This window comes from Phascolarctos cinereus, unplaced genomic scaffold (genome assembly GCF_003287225.1).
Source record: "Phascolarctos cinereus isolate Bilbo 61053 unplaced genomic scaffold, phaCin_HiC Scaffold_5;HRSCAF=322, whole genome shotgun sequence".
Lineage (NCBI taxonomy): Eukaryota > Metazoa > Chordata > Mammalia > Diprotodontia > Phascolarctidae > Phascolarctos > Phascolarctos cinereus.
Genome location: NW_027555958.1, coordinates 366,513,662 through 366,523,348, shown reverse-complemented (window position 1 = coordinate 366,523,348; position 9,687 = coordinate 366,513,662). Strand labels below are relative to the sequence as shown.

General features: G+C 40.3%; 1 pseudogene; it reads left to right on the top strand.

The window, feature by feature from the left end:
- Positions 1-1,652: 1,652 nt before the first annotated feature.
- Positions 1,653-2,728, top strand: LOC110222734 (actin-related protein 2/3 complex subunit 1A pseudogene; annotated as a pseudogene).
- The last annotated feature ends 6,959 nt before the right edge of the window (positions 2,729-9,687 follow it).

Sequence of the window (9,687 nt, the reverse complement as noted above, 5' to 3'; positions counted from 1 at the left end):
CTCCTTCCAGGGACCCCAAAAGAGCCCAGAATTGGTTGAGTCCACTCTGAAGGCTGGAAGCCAGAAGAAAAGCTCTCTTCTCCCAAGGTCTCTCTAGTTCTGCCGCTCACATGGGCGGGGAACATGAGGAATCATTCTCTCCGCCAATGAGGAGAATCTTGCGAATGTGAATGCTTTGTCTCGAGCCCTAGGCTACCTATAGAATAACACAAAGTAGAGAGAAAGGGCACTAGCAGCTGGGAGGCAAGTGGGGAGAGGTCAGGAAAGTCTTCGTAGAAGGTGTAACTCGGGCTGAATCCTGAAGTGAGGGACTCCGCCAGGCAGAAGGGAAGAGAAAGTGCACGGGGTACTTTCAATGCAGAGTCACAAATACGGGAGATGGAGTGTTGCACATGAGGAACACTAGGGAGGCCAGTTTGGCTAGATGGTAGTGTGCAGAAACAGGAGCAATAGAGCTGAGAGGGAACTTAGAGGCCGTTGAGGCCGATCCTGTCATTATGCAGATGAAGAAACCGAGGCCCAATGAAGTCAAGTGACTTGCTCAAGGTCACACAAGTGGACTTTACTCAGTTCCCACTCACGGCTTGCAGAGTTGCAAACCTTGCTGTCTCATCTTGGAATCTCTCTGAGCATTCAGGACCCCCTCACAATGAAACACCCAATTACCATTGTGACCGTCTCAACCAGGAACATCCCTCTAAGGCTGGCTCTTTTCTCCAGCAGGTGAGTTCCTTCTGTAGTCTCCATTTGTTGGGGGTCCCAGCTGGTCTTCATTCCCCTCCTAGTCCTATTCATAGCTTCTAGACTTCAAAACTATACCCCCTTTCATGTACCTTTATTCCCTCCTCCCCACCCCTAGCTTTTCCCACTCCTTTTTGTGTGTTATCTTCCTCCATTAGATTGCAAGCACATTGAGGGCAAGTACTCTTTCTTTTTGCTTGTATTTTTATCTATAGCTCCTGGCACACAGCAAGCAATTAATAGGTGTTTGTTTTCTTCCTTCCTTTCTGTACTGTTGTTGTTGTTCTGTCGTTTCAGTTACATCCAACTCTTTGTGACACCATTTGGGGTCTTCTTGGCCAAGACACTGAACTAGTTTACCATTTCCTTCTGCAGCTCATTTTACAAATGAGGAAACTGAGGCAAATTGGGTTAAGTGACTTGCCCAGGGTCACAGCTAGTAGCTGTCTGAGGCCAGATTTGAACTCAAGTGTTCCTGACTCCGGGCCTGGCGATCTATCTACTGTGCCACCTAGCTGCTCCTTCCTCTAAATCCAGGACCTTCCCCCTTATACCATATTTCTTCAATATAATAAAACTTGAAAGATAGATTGGAACCAGGTTCTGAAGGGCTGTGGAAGCCTTAAAAGTTTATATTTGAATCTATATGGAATAGAAAGTGACTAGGATTTATTGACTTAGAGAATGACATGGTTAAACCTATATTTAAGGAAAGTCATTTTAGCAGCTGCCTGTTGCATAGTAAGTTTGTATTGACTAACTGGAGGTTTGATGAGACTGAGGGACTAAGAGATTAAGAAATACATTTCAATTATTTGCCTCAACTGACCAGAGTCTTCAAATCCTCCACTTTGGGGTCTGTCTGCACCCTCCCTATCCCGGCTTTTTCCCTTTTGAAAACACTAAGAATAATGTCCTTACATTAATTTTTACTATAGCCAATCACCCACCATGCTTGGAACAGAGACCATACTCAGATTGCCCTTAACTCTAATAAACATGAAGTCCACATTTACAAGAAGAATGGGAACCAATGGGTGAGAGCCCATGAACTGAAGGAACACAATGGACACATCACAGGTACGGACTGGGCTCCCAAGAGTGACTGAATTGTAACTTGTGGTACAGACCATACTGCATATGTCTGGAGTCAGAAAGATGGCATGTGGAAACCAACCCCGGTGATCCTGAGAATTAATCACACAGTCACCTTTGTGAAATGGTTTCCTTCTGGAGAATAAATTTGTTGTAGGTAGCAGAGCTCAACCAATTTCTGTGTGCTACTTTGGGTCTGAAAATGACTGGTGGGGGAGCAAACACATAAAAAAGTCAATTTGTTCTACTGTCCTTAGTTTGAACTGGCACCCCAACAACATTTTACTAGATCTTGTGACTTCAGGTGCAGAGTTTTTTCTGTCTACATTAAAGAAGTTGATGAAAAGCTAGTCAGTACTCCATGGGGTACCAAGATGCCTTTTGGTCAACTGCTGTCAGAGTTTGGTGGTACTGGAAGTGGTGGTTGGTCCAATGGGGTTAGTTTCTCTACCAGTGGGAATTGCCTTGCTTGGGTCAGCCATGATAGTGCTGGTGCCTCCAAAAACAAGATGGTTTCACAGCTGAAAACAGAGTTCCTCCCACTTTTGAGTGTATTATTTGTCTCTGCGAATAGCATGGTAGCTCCTGGCCATGACTGCTGCCCAGTGCTGTTCAAGTATGCTGACCGTGTCGACCTTTGTCTCCAAATTAGACATTCCAAAACAGAGCATCCAGCGCAACATCTTTGCCATGGAATGCTTCTGCAACACGGACAAGAGAGCCACGACTGACGGTCTCAATACTGCTCTAGACACACTACACCAAAACAGTATCACCCAAGTTTCTACTTATGAAGTGGGCAAGTGAGGTTGCCACTGGCATTGATGGAGCAATGACAATTCGGAATTTCAAGACTTTAGAATCTTTGATCCAGGGGCTACAAATCATGTGAAGCTGTATTTCCACTCTCTAGCATGACAGACATTTGTCAGAATGCACCTCCAACATTTACATGAAGACAGGAAAGACCCTACCACAAGTCAAAACTGGGAAAATATCTCTTGCAGATGTTTTGTTTTCAGTTGTTGTTGTTGTTGTTGTTTTACCATAATCAGTCAATGTACTAGTTTCAAAAAAAAATCAGTAGTCATGTCTTTTTGATCAGCTATTTCATTCCATTCTTGACCAAAGCTGCTCTTAATAAGTAGTTTATCATGGGAAAGTGTCACACCAAACTAAAAGAGGATTTTATGTAAATTGTCTGCTAAAAATTTTTTTTTTGACACAGAAAAAAAACAATACATTCCAAATATGTTTTGCATGACTTCACATGTATAATCAATATCAGGTTGTTTGCCTCCTCAAGGAGGAGAGAGGGGCAGGAGGGAAGAAGAAAATTTGGAACTCAAAATTTTTAAAAATTGTTTAAAAAATTTTACATGTAATTGGGAAATATTTAATGAAACAAATAAAAAGAATTTAAAAAAAAGAATTATGTTCCATGTCACTCAGTATACTAGTAGCAGAGCTGGAAAAAAAGAGGCTAAGGTGAACCTGGAGGTCACATCTTTTGAACACTCATTGGACCTTGGGTGATTGTAGAATGATTGTACTCTGCAAGTATATTAACGTGCTGTCATTCCATTGGACTACATTTAGGGTGGCCAGATTCTTACAGCAAAAATATCAGACACAGAGTGTTTGCTTGAGGGACCATGCTAGGAGACTGAGGTTGGTTTGGGGTAGAAGATGAGAAGAAATGATGGAGGTGGAGTCCTGAAAGAGTTAAAAGCAAGGGGGTCAGATCACAGAAAGAGAAGGTGAGCCATCTTGACATGATTCAACTAACACACTTACTTGTTAAAACCAGGAACTAGGTAATGTCAGGACATATACAATCATTTTCTAGTTGACAATGGAATGTGGCACATTCAGACATGCTGCCAGGCTATGGGGGGAAATGGGGCTGGGGGTTCAAATATAGGAAAACCCAGTACAATAGCAGGGCACTCTACTGTTAGGTTCTTTCAGAGTGGACACCACACTTGCTCAGTGCAATGGAAAGAACTAGACCTGGAGTCAGGGGACCTGAGTTCAAAACCTTCTTCTGCTTGTTCCTAGTGGGCAAATCACTTAACCTCTCTGGGCCTCATTTTCCTCATCTGTAAAGTGAATGGGTGGAACTAGATGACTTTTGAGGTCCCCTCCAGCTCTGAATGTATGATCCTATTCTATGCTCTAAAATAACAAGTACTTTTCCATAGTGTACAATACAGAACCAGCATGATGATGACTTTGGGACTAATCATTTATTGGATTTGATTTTGTTTTTCCCATTGTGCTGAGTAGGGGTCTTGGAGCCCACCAGTAGAAGCAACTTTGGGGCCATGAGATAATTTTCTTTAGCTTTACCTGCCTATAGCTTTGTTCTCAGCTTCTCTGGGATAGTAACTGCATCACAAATGCTGTTTCTGAGCAAGTTAGCACGAAGGAGAGGACAGCTAGATTTTGCCAGGTTTAGACACCATTCAAGGTTGTGGGCTCTAACTTTGAAGCTGAACTTGAGATGCTCTTGGTTCAAGTTGCAGTAAGTGCTAGCAAAAAAAGAAAAAAAGTGACCTCCTGGTTCAAGAATAAAGGCTCTAGGGGGTTCCTCACTATCAGGTAGCTCTTATAAAACCTGATTCTGATGACGCAAGTGTAAGGGAATCTGAGACTGACAGATTGAATGTCTCTTGAAATAAATGGGGGGAGGGGGGTTCAAGTTGAAAGAGAAGAGTACTTAGTAGAATGCATTTTGGGTCCCACTCAATCCAAATATTTGAAAATTAATTGGGAGACATTTTGCTGATCACTGAATATAGCCAAGGTCTTTTCTCCTCCTCATTCCTAAATAAAGAGACTTAAAATGTTTTATTAAGCACTCTGAGGCCAATCCCCTTATTTTAGAGTGTCTCCTACTCTACCCTCTTTGGTAATATCATCTTTCACAGTAAATATTATCTAGCTGTGTGAAGGAGGGGATGGTAGAAGAAAACATCCCTCCCATACCTAGTACTAGCCAAGACAGGAATACTCCTCAAGAGAACATGAATTGAAGGGGTAGCTTCCTAGCAGTACTCTCCTGATCCAAAATCTTTATCTCTAACAAGTTATATGGATTGGATTGAGAATATGGCTTTATTTTTCATGGGTCCAGAATTCTTTTATTCATAAATGACTCCTGAACAGGTTTGTAAATAGAAAGTTTTATGATACTTGTCAATACTCTCCCACCCACCACCCCAAAGAAGAAGAGGAGAGACTGGTAGCAGAAACCTGTGTTTGACTAGAAGTGGTAGGTATGGCCTCCATCAGGTACTTTGGAGTGCTCACCTCCTTACTGATGAGCTAAGAGGCAATTTGAGCGATTTGAATTGTTATGTGTCTGTTCTCTGCTGAAGGATAGAGCAATAGGAAAGCCTAGGGATAAGAGGCGAGAGACAGAGAGAGAGAGAGAGAGAGACAGAGAGACAGAGAGAGAGACAGAGACAGAGAGATAAAAGAGACAGAAAGAGACAGAGAGAGAGAGAAAGAGAGAGAGAGAGAGATCTACCTATATCAGCTAGGTGGCAAGGTGGATAGAGTGACAGACCACCAGGCCTAGAGTCAGGAAGACCTGAGTTAAAATCCAGCCTCATGTACTTCCTAGCTATGTGTCCCTTCATCTACAAAATGAGGATAATAATAGAACCTACCTCTCATGGTTGTAGTGAGAACCAAATGAGATAATAATTGCAAAGCATTTAGCACAGTGCCTGATACATAGTAGGTGCTTAATAAATATTAGTTGTTATATATGTGGATATATTTTATATATAATACTATATATATATATATATATATATATATATATATATTATAATATGCTAATAATTAAAACATTTAATAGCTAACATTTTTTCATTTTTTATCTTTTTTGGGTGAGGCAATTGGGGTTAAGTGACTTGCCCAGGGTCACACATCTAGTAAGTGTAAAGTGTCTGAAGTCAGATTTGAACTCAGGTCCCTGTGACTCCAAGGCCTGAGCTCTATCCACTATGCCACCTAGATGCCCCTACAGCTAACATTTATTAAGTGCCTACTATGTGCTAGGCATTGTGCAAGTATATATACACATACATACACATAATATACATATATCCTATCCTAGCTTAACTATCCTGACTATTCTAAATAAAGTCAGGGAGTCTCATTACTAAACAGGTTGAAGAGTGATAATTTTTATTTTTTAAACAAAAGCAATTCTCAAAGTTCTTTTCAGATTCCTTGTTTGCAAAAAGAGAAGGCTGGTCCCCTAAGGTCTTCTAAAGGTTTCTAAGGGCTTCTAAGGTCCCTTCTAGCTACAAACCTATGATGCTTCTTCATTTTCTAGGGGTTACAGCCTGGATCAGCGGAGGAAACTGATGAAATCATGGATCCTAGAAGCACTGACAAAGTATATATACCCATACATGTAGTTGCATAAATCAGTGTCACATACTGGTATAATAGGGATTGGGATTAGACCTGTAATTTCACTGGTACAGGGAGCTTTAGTGTGAAGAAACTCTACTAATGCGGGTCTATATCTTCTTTAAAATTTATAATTGTCTTAGAGTTGCCTGAGACACTGAGAGGCTGGGTGATTTGCCCCAGGGTCATAGACTGACTATGTGTCAGAGAGGGTCTTCCTGGATGGGAAGCTAGACTTTTATCCACTATGGCTGTCATGTAGCCGCTGTAACATAATTAATATGTCATATTCATGTAGAATTTTACAGTTCACAAAGTACTTTTGTCCTAATAAATATGTAAGATAGGTAGGATAAAATGCTAAATTGTATAATGTAGATATTTAGGGACTAGGATAGACTCTTATAATTGCTTATCATCATCATCATCATCATAATACAGTCAATTCCAAAGCTGAAAAAGGAACTCAGAGACTATAGTTCTATTACCTCATTTTACTAACAAGGAAACTGAGGTACAGAGAAATAAAAAGATATTTCTAAGGTTATGTTGTTGTTTAGTGGTTTCAATTGTGTCCAAATCTTCATGGCTCCATTTGAGGTTTTCTTGGCAAAGATACCGAAGTGGTTTGCCATTCCTTCTCCAGCTCATTTTATAGATGAGGAAACTGAGACAAACAGGGTTCAGTTACTTGCCCAGGGTCATACAGCTAGTAAGTGGCCTTGGGGTCACATTTGAACTCAGGACTTCCTGACTCCAGGCCAGCACTCTATCCACTCTGCCGCCTAGGTGCCCCTTGTCTAAGGTTATATAAGTTACATATGCATACATGTATAACTTATATGTAAGTTAATAGCAGAGCCAGAATTAAAATTCAAGCCTCTTCATTCCCATTCTAGTACCCTTAGTTCATTATTTCCCAGCCACCATAGTACAGAGGTCACAGATTCTGACAAACTTACTGAAAAATAATCAGAAAAAAAATGAAAGAATAGAGAATATTTCTTACTTCAAAAAATCCATTCATTACACACCTCTCAATCAATGCAGATCACAGCCTCGCTATATCTTGGTTAATCACAGATCAAGAGCTAGAAGCAACCTCAGAGGCCAGCTAACCTAACCATCTCGTTTACAGATGAGGAAACTGAGGCACAGAAAAGTTAAGTGACTTGCTCATGGTCACTCAAGTAGTAAACATCCGAAGTAGCATTTGAACACACATCCTCTGATTCCAGAGATGGTCTTCTTTCCACAGTATAATACTGCCTACTGGTTGATTTTCATGAGTTGCTGGGACCAAAACAAAACAAACAAATAAAAATTCACTTCTTGATAGTCACATTTTGGGTGATGAGCTTGCCCAAACTGAGCAAGGCTTGTCCTTGGGTAGCACATACAGAGTCTATCACTGGAACGACATCCAGAGTCTTTCCACCTTAGTAAGATCTGCCAGAGTTTGGATTCTATTTATCATAGATTTTGAGAACTCAGGGTCATCTCTGTTCAATGATGAAGTATTGGGGGGGGGAGCTAGAAAATAAATAATAACAAAATAAACTAACCCAAAACAGTTTCTTTAAACTTCACAGACCAAATCTTATGGCAGTATAATGGCAGTGATCAAACTACCCTCTTAATCTTCTCTGGGCAGCTAGGCAGTAACATTGGACAGACCAGAGTTCAAATCCAGACTCAGATGTTTACTAGCAATGTGACCCTGGGCAAGTCACTTTGTTTGCCTCAGTTTTCTCATCTGCAAAATGAGCTGGAGAGGGAAATAATAAACTACTCCTGTATCTTTGCCAAGAAAACTACAAAAGGGATCATGATGTAATTGAAATGACTGAACAATAAAAGGTCTTCTCTGCAGGCAAAACAATGCTAATTCCTTAACTTTTCTCACAGGACATATTTTCTATTTTCAATCATCTTTGCTTCAATTTTTTTTTAAAAAACACTTAGTCTCTTCTTCTCTGGGATGGGCCTCACCACCACTCCCTCTCCCCACATGTGTACCTCTCCACATACCAAAAAACACTCTCCTCCAATTTACTCATCCACTTCCCAGAACTCTATTCTGATTTCCCTCTGCTCTATACCTCTATTCACCTTCTTTCCTTCTCTTCTTAGCTGGGCCCCCTCCAGAGGAAATTTTTGGCTTTCCTTCTTTCAGGGAATCCAAGTCAATCTGTGCAATAAAAATGGTAATAATAATATAAGTATAATAAAATCCAAAAAGGTTCACTGATATTGTTCCTCCACTAAGCAGATACATCCGAAAAAAATATACACAAAGAAAATAAATATGTGGATCTGCAAGAGGAAATGAAACAAATGTGGAGACTGAGGGACATCAAAGTAAAGCCAGTTATCATGTCAAGGACTGGGATAATTATGTACAAATGAGTTAAACATTTTTTAAAGGAGGAACTCATTGTATATCACCATCAGCTTTGAATGGGACAATTCTGATTACCTGACATGTAACTAGGAGATTTTTCTTTCAATGATAGAGCATTTGGAATCAAACATTTAAAGCCAGAATGAATCTTTGAGACCATCTAGTTAATCGAATCAAGCCCCTTCATTTGACAATTGGGAAAAATGAGGCCCATAAAAGCTATGTAACTTGCCTAGAGTCCCATAGGTTGTACTGACAAAATCAAGATATCTGAACTCAGGTCCCCAACTCCAAAGTCGGTATTCTTTCCACAATACCATGGTGTCTCTAAATATACTTAACTTATTCCTATATTTTTACAAACATAACACAAACCTCAATAGTCTCTCCCCTAGCTGCCATAGTTATTGTTATTATAATTTTAAGGAAAGCTACACTACTTTGACATGACATTTAATTGCTATTTTATTAGGAGTCTTCTGTGAATAGATTGTCCTTTTTCTGTTATGGCTGAAAGGAGACTGAGTGAGGTACACAAAAAAAAAAGATGAAGTGAGGGAAGGGAAAAAGGAATAAGCATTTAAGTGCCTACTGAGTGCTAGGCACTATATTAAGCACTATGCAAATATTAGCTTATTTAATCCTCATAACAGCCTTGTCAAGTAGGTGCTATTCTGATCTTCCTTTTATTATCAGCACATCATTGCATCCACCCCACTCAACAGTCCTAACCCCTCCTTAACCTTTTTATTTCTCCCAATATTATTTTTATAGCCCACCATTTGTATTGTCCTTAGCTTCCCTCACCAGCCTGAGTTAATGTTGAGCTTCAGCACAGTACAGTTTTTAGAGGTCTGAATATTTAGCTAATATTGAGCTAGATGATGGAGCAGATAGCATGGGCCTGGAGTCAGGAAGACACTTTCTAGCTGTGTGACTCTGAGCAAGTCACAAACCTTCTGCTTGCCTCAGTTTCCTCAACTGTAAAATGGGGATAATAATAGCACCTACCT